Source organism: Otolemur garnettii, unplaced genomic scaffold, assembly GCF_000181295.1.
Source record: "Otolemur garnettii isolate 467f Iridium unplaced genomic scaffold, OtoGar3 scaffold00020, whole genome shotgun sequence".
In the NCBI taxonomy this organism is placed as follows: Eukaryota; Metazoa; Chordata; class Mammalia; order Primates; family Galagidae; genus Otolemur; species Otolemur garnettii.
The window spans coordinates 1,970,645-1,979,509 of record NW_003852415.1 but is presented as its reverse complement, the minus strand read 5'-3'; positions in this window follow the sequence as shown (position 1 = coordinate 1,979,509).

The following is an 8,865-nucleotide window of genomic DNA, read 5'->3' as shown; positions in this document are numbered from 1 at the left end:
GAGTTGGAGGTTGCTGTGAGCTGTGATGCCATGGCACTCTACCCAGGGGGACAGCTTGAGGCTCTGTCTCAAAAAAAAAGAGTGGTGGATTGAGATACATGTAATATATCTTGCATCCCAGTTGGGGTGGCCAAGGGGCACTGGACTGGAATTCAGGAAGCAGAGTCCTGAGGCTACACAGGGCAGTGAATGTTGAGGTCCCACAGGCCCCTCTCTAGAAACTTTGCCCTCAGGGGTCATTCTCCCATTGTCTTGATGAATAGGACCTGGCTTCCTTCTCTCTTGAACAGTTGCTTGGCCATACTATTAGTATTCTCTCTCCAAAACATTTTTAAAAAATTCTTTAATGGCCAGCTCAAAAGCTTTAGTTATAAATTCTGTCTTTAAATAATTTCTCTCTTCTCTTGTTTTACTGTAAGTGGCCAAAGGAAGCCCTACAGCCCTACAGCCCTTGAATACTCTGCTGCTTAATATTTCTTCTGCCAGATGTCCTACTTCACTACTCTAAGTTCTGCCTTTCATAAAATCCTGGAACATGGACACAATTCTGCCAAGTTCTTTGCAACTGCCTAACAGAATGGCCTTTACTACAGTTCCCCAATGTGTTGTTCCTCATTTCCATGTAAGACCTCATCAGAATGGACTTTAGTGTCTCTATTTCTACTAAGGTTCTGATAATGACCATGTAAGTAATCCCTAAGAAGATTTAGGCTCTCTCTATAGCTCTTGTCTTCTTAGGAACTCTCACTGGAGTTTTCCTTAAAGCTATATTCATGACAATCCAGGATTTTTCTAGCCTGGTCCTTCAAATCCTTCCAGCCTCTACTTGTTAAATGGGTCCAAAGCTCCTTCTACATTTTCAGGGATTTATTATAGCAACAGCCCCACTTCTCAGTACCAATTTTCTTAGAACATTTTGTGTGGCTACAATCTGAGGCTGGGTAATTTGTAATAGACAGAAATTCACTGGCTTATGGTCCTTGTGGCTAGGAAGTCCAAGATCAAGGGACTGACATCTGATGAGGGTCTTCTTGCTGCATCATCCTATGATAAAAGGACATAAAAAGGATGAGAAAGAGAAAAAGATTGAACTCATAGTCTCAAACTTTTTTATAATCAGAATTAATCCATTCATGAGAAGAGAGTCCTCATGCCCTAATCACCTCTTACAGGTCCCACCTTTTAGTACTGTTGCATTGAGGATTAGATTTCTAACACATAAACTTTGGGGAACACATTCAAACAATAACGGTATCTTCTCTCTTCTTCTAAATGGAAAATACCTTAAGAGTAGGGCCCATGTCTTATTCCTCTTAACTCATATCTCCCAAGATTCTGACATCCACAATGCCTTCTCCAAACACACTTAAAAAATATTTGTTGTGGCCAAGTACAGTGGCTCATGCCTGTAACCCTAACATCTGAAAGGCTGAGGCAGGTGAGATTGCTTGAGCTCACAAATTCAAGACCAGCCTGAGCAAAAGTGAGACTCTGTCTCTACTAAAAAATGAAAAACTGAGGCAAGAGGAAGGAGCACTTGAGCCCAAGAATTTGAGGTTGCTGTGAGCTATGATACCATGGCACTCTAGCAAGGGTGACAAAGTTGGGGCAGTGCCTGTGGCTCAAAGGAGTAGGGCACTGGCCCCATATACCGGAGGTGGTGGGTTCAAACCCGGGCCCAGCCAAAAACTGCAAAAAAAAAAAAAAAAGGTGACAAAGTGGTGAGACTCTGTCTCAAAAAAAGGAAAGAAATGCTTATTGTTTCTACTTATCACTCTAATAATGGTAGATAACACGTATGGCTCTTATGCCAGGCACTGTCCTAAGTACTTCGCATATAATTCATTTAATCCTAACACTCTTAATATTGCCCCAGTTTTACAAATGGGAAAACTGGAACACACATTAGTTAAGTAAATTGCCCCAAGTCCAGAGATAATAAAAAACAGCTGAGTTGAAATTTGAACCCAGGTGAATATCTGGCTTCATCAACTATCTTCTAAGCCACTTGACTATATTACCTCACCCAATACCCACAAGACCAAGAAATGGTATATCAGTTTAACTCCCCTCCCAAAGACGTCCTTTGCTGTCTAAATAACAGAACAGTTGGCTGGGGCATTAGACAGTTTTCACTTTCCAGCAGGTTCCTGTCTGTAACTACAACTGTGTCACAAATGAGTTCCATGGTTTTTTTGTCCTCCCCAAGCAGTCCGGGCACTACTCTTGCACTGGCACTCAGGCATGAGTGGAAGATATAAAAGAGATGACAAGCTTCAGTTACCTCCTTTTCAAATTTGAGATCCAGGGGCAGAAATGCAAACTTAGGATCCTGGTGGAAAGAAAGAATCTCCTCACGATTCTCTCTCCTCCTTCTGAGTCCTAGTCCATCCATGGCCCTGAAAGTCACTATCTGAAGTACACCAGATGCACAGTTCCCCAGGGCTGCTCTTATCCCAACCTCTGGCTAAGAACTCTTCTTGTCTCTCTGTCCAGCTGTCAAGAGATGGGCCACATGGCCATTTCTCCTCATGATTCTCTCTCCTCCTTCTGAGTCCTACCTAGTCCATCCCATGGCCCTGACAGTCACTGTCTGAAGTACACCAGAAGCACGATTCCCCAGGGCTGCTTTGTCTTCTACTAGAGGGCTGGGAGGAGGGACTGTCAATGAGGGTCCAATCAACAAGCTACACTAGCAGAACCTCTAGCTTAAAACCATCTCTTCTGGGGGCTCTGTGGGTTCTCAGAGCCTGCTCTAGAGCAGTGCTTCTCATGCTTTAATAATTCACAGCTGTGAATACCTGTAGTCCCAGCTACTTGGGAGGGTAAGGAGGGAGGATCACTTGAGCTGAGAGATTCAGGTTTCAGTGAGCTGTGATCACACCACTGCACTTCAGGCTGGGCAAGACATCCAGATCTGGCTCGGCGCCTGCGGCTCAAGTGGCTAAGGCACCAGCCACATACACCTAAGGTGGTGGGTTCGAATCCAGCCCGGACCCGCCAAACAACAATGACAGCTGCAACCAAAAATAGCCGGGCATTGTGGTGGGCGCCTGTGGTCCCAGCTACTTGGGAGGCTGAGACAGGAGACTCACTTGAGCCCAGGAGTTGGAGGTTGCTGTGAGCAGTGATGCCACAGCACTCTACCCAGGGGGACAGCTTGAGGCTCGGTCAAAAAAAAAAAAAAAAAGAGATCCAGACCCTATCTCTCAAATATATATATATATATAATTTTTTGCATGTATATGCATATACATGTATGTAAACTACTTGGATATATTGTTAAAATGGAAATTATGGTTCTACTGAGTAGAGAATATTGTTAAAAAGTAGAGAATGTTATTACAAATTGCTAAAATGGAAACTATGGTTCTACTGAGTAGAGTCTGGAGTGAAGACTAAGATTCAATCTTTTTTAACAAGCTCCCGGGGGATGCAAATGTTGCTGGTCCATGAACCACACTTTGAGCATCGAGGGCCTGGTTTTACTGAATCTGTTCCAGGCACTTAACTCTTTAAGAAAAGTTCTGAGGCTTCAGGTACAGAAAGAGGCTCAAGTTTTAGCTTTGAAGGTAGTGACAGTAAAGATGGTGATGGAGGAGATGGAAAGATTGGTGATGGCAATACTGGTGTTGTGGGGACAACGATGTGGTGACAGTGATGGTGCTGATGACAGTAGGGCTGGTGGTTATGGCATAGGCAGCGGTGGTGGTAGTAGTGGTTGCTATGGTGATAGTGATGGCATTTGTGGCACTGGTGGCAATGGAGTAATTAGCATCTTACCCCATGTACAGCTTTAAGGTTTTCAAAGCATTTCTCCACACTTTCTCATGGTACAGAAAGAACAGATTGAGAGTTTGAAGACATGAGTTTCAGGTGCAGCTCTACCTTCTACTGGTTGTGTGATCGTAGGGAAATTGCACTCTCCCTCTGTGTTTCCCTTATGTATAAAGTGGGATGACAATATTTCCCAGGGTTGTTCTGAAGCTCACACCAGCTAGCTCTTAGAATGGGCTTACATACTACCAACGTGCAGGGCTTCAGGATTCTGAGCCTCCCCGTCAGGTGTCTGGCCAAGTAGAAAGGGGCCCTCCAGGGCAGAACTGCATGAGGTTCGAGCAAAGCCTGCGGTGTGATGTGGGCAGAACCAGGAGGGCCCCTGGCTTGTGACCTGAATCCTGTTGCTTTAAGTTCCACCACTGTTAATTATCTCTGCAAAGCTAATCACCCTCTTCCTTTTGTCCTTTTGTTGAAACATACACATTTCCAGAAGAAGATCCATTCCTGGTGTAAGCAAAAGGATTCTGGGTGTAGAGTGAGGTGGTCTGGAGTCTTGCTGCAGCCCAGTCACTATCTCTGTAGATAATAGAGACCAAATTTCCTCCTCTCCTTTCCTGCCTCCCCTACAGCAAAATGAAAGAGCTGAACTAGCTGTCTCCTGGGATTCTGCCGCTTGCAAAAACCTGTGGTTTTTGATTTGGGTGTCAGTGGCCTCCCTGGATGGCCTTCCTCTCAGATAGGGCAGACAGCACAAAAATCCAATTAGAAAGGTTCCCAGACCCCATAACCTGAGCCCTGATTTACCCTAGAGCAGGCTCTGGCCAAGGCAAAGAGAACCTGGGCCTGTGGGCAGTGCTAGGCCTCAGCCAGTGGCCTCAGCCAGCAACCGCAGCCCCACAGCCTGTAGTTCTACATTAGCCATACTTGATTTTGAAAAGATCCAGGAAGGAATTTATTGATATAAGCTGGAAGTTGGTCGGCCACATTAAGAACTCAGCTTCCCTTTCCCTTGGTCCTACTGGCTACAAAAGGAGCTTTGTCTACCATGGGGAAGCCAGTCCAGAATGTGACCACCAGATGGAATTCAGCCTTTAATAGGCTGCAGTGTCTGCTCAGAAGCACAGGGCTGCAAGCACTGCCCCCCAGTGCTGGATGTGCTCTGCATGAGCCGAAGTCAGGGTCACTGGGCTGGCCGGACACTGAGGAATAGAGCCCGAGAAGACAGCACCAGCTTGGGTCATGCTTCTCCTGTGACCCCCATGCTTATCCTGAAAATGAACAGGAATTGCTGGGAATATGACTGAGTGGGCCAAGGGGCTTCCCTTTTTCTGTGGTTCCCTCTCAGGTAACATCCAAGGAACTGTCCAGGTTCTTACCTGGATCCAGAGTGGTTTCCTGGAGGGTAGGGATGATGTCTTTCCTTTTTGTGTCCCCAGGCCCTCCACAGTGCCTGGCGCACTAGAATCATCTAATATGTTTATAGAATTATGGATTGAATGGATGAATAAACACAAGAGTGAGTGAGTGAATGAACACTAGTGTTAAAAGTAAATTACACTCAAAGTGATACCCCTCCCATGTGTAATTTGTTCCTTTAACTAAATCCCAGTGGGAGAGATATTTGATGGCAGAGCATTTTCCCAGTGGCCATAAGATCTTACCAAAAGGGGAATTGCCCTAAAAGTAAAGCTGGCCCTACCTGGGGTGGGACTGTCTACGGGAGAAGAAAGTGGCATGGGCCAGAGACAGGAAGGAAGCAGTAGTTTTTTGGCCCTCTGAAAATGTTGCCTGGAGGCTGCCTGGATTCTGCCCAGCCTGCAAAAAGAAAATCATTCAACTCTGCGGCTGCCCCAGCTGCAGAGAAACACTGAAAGAGTTTGGTCCATCCACCAGCAGCCAGCCAAGTGTGTGGCCACAACAACTGTAATACTCAGTAGAGAGGATAAAAGCCAGAGGACAGGGATTGCTTAGAGTTGGAAGTATGTAGAGTGGAGAAAGCACTAGAAAAGAAATAGAGTGTGGATGTAGAGACATCATGGGACAGGCTTTCCAGGCAGGAGGAATGAGAGGGCCATGGTCTGACGAGCAGAAGACACAGAGGTACTGGGTGAAGAGTTCAGCAGGGCACAGGTACGTGAAGGAAGCGATAGGAATAAATCTGAAAAGGTCAACTGGAATCCCATTATGGGGGCCTTGGACCATGCTAAGGAATTCAAACTTTATTCCACAGGCAACGAAAGCATCTTAAGATCTCTTAGCAAAAAATTGACTTAATTAGGGAAATAAATCAAAATTTGCTCAGTGGTCAGGGCCAAGCACTCTACAAACATTATCAAATACAGTCTTCATGGAAACGCCAAGAGATAGAAGACATGATCCCCATTTTTCAGTTGAAGGAAATGAAGTGTAAAGAGATTAGAAACTTGTCCAAGCCGCACAGTCCCTGGTCAGTACTTGCCATGTCCCGTCTGGTGTGTGCCTCATGGCCAAGCTGCATAAGAATGTTCTCCAGCAAAATTGAAGTGAACATCAAGGGATCAAAGGAGTAAATGTGAAAACGCCAGAAATGGTGGCATCAGCCCAGAAGTCCAGAAAGAAGAAATTCCAGGATGACAGCTGTGTAGTGAGCCTCAAAATAGATTGGCGCCCAACAAAATGTCACCAGGTCCCAAACAGAAGTCTTCTACAAGAATACAATGGATTTCGTGTAGCCCTTGAATAAGCATATGAATAAGAAACTAAATAATTGGGTCCTGAGGGGAAAGACCTAGTTTTCTTTACCCAAGTAGAAAAAAGAAAGCAATCGAAATCTCTGGAAAAAAAAAAAAAAGAAGAACCATTAAACAACAAGGTCATGGCCTCAAAATGAAGCAACATAGGAGGTAAGGTGTATGTAAGCAAATGGTGGCATGTAAAATGAGAAAGTCTATTTGATACCAGGGCTAAAAATATTATCCTTTGAATGACCCAGGTGTCTGCCCTTGACCTGTAGGGAAGGAAATCATAGCCATCACCAACCTTGCGTCCTTCTACCCCTACGGTATACACTGCTCTAAATGCTGTTTGAGGGTGTATAACTCTTAGTATGGAAGCTAGACAATGAAAGGAAAAGTTCACCGTGGGTGTCAGAACAGGATGTAATGTTACCACACTTGACAGTATAAAAATAAATAACTGATAAAAGGAACAAGAAGGGAGAAAGAGAAAAGAGAAAGGTGGCGATGTTAACATTCTGCCCCACAGAGTAAGGACCCAAGTACTATTAAGAGCTGATGAATCAAAGTCAGGGACAGAGGAACTAACAATAATGACTGAATCATTAGGATTCAGGAGAAAGGGAACTACTACAGGGATTAGACTTTATACAGTTATAGGAACTGGTCAGTCTATATAAGGCCGTTTATTGCCTGTGTGACTGGGCTTGGGTCTGAGGTCAGCACAACTGGCAGTTGAGAAGATGGGAGTGAGGAAGAGGAAGGACAACCGGGACCCGGGAGGACAACCTGGAACCCACAAAGACAAACTGCAATCTGCTTGTGTCTCCCTCTGCCTTCAGTCTCTAGGATGTGGGTCATCTGGGTAACCACGTGCCCTCATGATGGAGCTGCCCGTGCATCTGGCCCAGAACACAGAAGAGCTGGAACAGCCCTGGGCAGCCTGCCAGCAAGGTGGCTGTGTGTAGGCACACCTGCCAGCTGTAGCAGCTTCCCACCCTGTGCTGACCTCAAATAGTAACAATGGCTATTGTTACTTGTACCTTCCAAATTTGCACAGATTTCCCTCATGGCTAATTCTAACTTAGAACCACAAGGGGGAGGGAATTGGGGGAAATGTAGTCCCCGTTTAGTTAATTGGACACAATGCAAATGAATATACTCTGAAAAATTAGGAGAGGGACAGTGATGATCTTTGCCAGTTAGGCTCCCTAGAGGCAGCCACTGGACAGTTTGGGGCACCTATGAAAAGAAGGGGAAGGAAGCAGATTGCATGGAGGGAAAAGTCAAGCCTCCACCAACACAGCCCGGAGTACTGACCCTCCAAATGCCCCAAGTTGGATGAAAATAGCCTGGTCTATATACCCTTACCTTGCTAGTCACTGGATGTGGGAAGGGCACGACCTTGAGCTAGGTGACTCTGTACAGCTGAGGCAGACCCTGAAGGAGCTGGCAGCTGGTGGCTGTCTATGGATCACACACCCTGCAGCTGGGCAGCAAGTCTGCTTTCGAATGGGAGCCTGGGTAGCACATCTCTGTGTCTCCCTGAGTGTACAGGTGAACTAAATCCTTCTTGCTATGCTTTGAATATCTCCTCCAAAATTCATGTGGAAACTTAATAGCCATGTAAGTGTTGAGAGGCAGGACCTTTAAGAGGTGATTAGGCCATGAGGGCTCTGCTCTCAGGAATGGATTAATGCTGTTATTGTGGAAGTGGGTCCCTAATAAAAACAATGAGTTCAGCCTGATGCCTTCTTTCTCTCTCCCTCTCCTTGTTAGGATGTAGCGCCAAGGTCCTCCCCAGACACAATCCCTCGTTATTGGACTTCCCAGCCTCCAGAACCAAGAACCAAATAAACTTTTTTATAAATTACCCTGTCTGTGGTGGTCCATTACGGTAGCAGTAAACAGACTAAGACACAGCTTTATCAGAGTAGGGAGTCAGTAGATAATGTCCCCAGCTGATCCAGCAGAACACAGTAGCAATCTCACATTGCTTACAGATATGAAGGCAAACTGGCAGGAACAAAAACCAAGATAGTTAAAAGTTACTGCCTTTAGGAGGCAAGACTGAATTCAAGGAAGAGTGAGATGGAGGCCTACTTTTAACTGTATGTCTAAGTCCTTCTGTGCCATTTATTTTTATGAGTATGTGCACATAGTTCTTTGAGTAAGTATTTTTAAAGTTTTTTAAAATTTAGAACTTTCTAATTCCAGAGCCACATTCCAGAGTCACATGCCAGGCAGGCTGACCAGACAGTCATAGACAGGCCTAACTAGAGTGGGCAGACAAAACTGTTGCTTACTCCACAGTGGCAGGCACAGCTGTGAGTGCCCTAGCTTCAGCTTGGCAGTGGTGCCTGGCCCATTC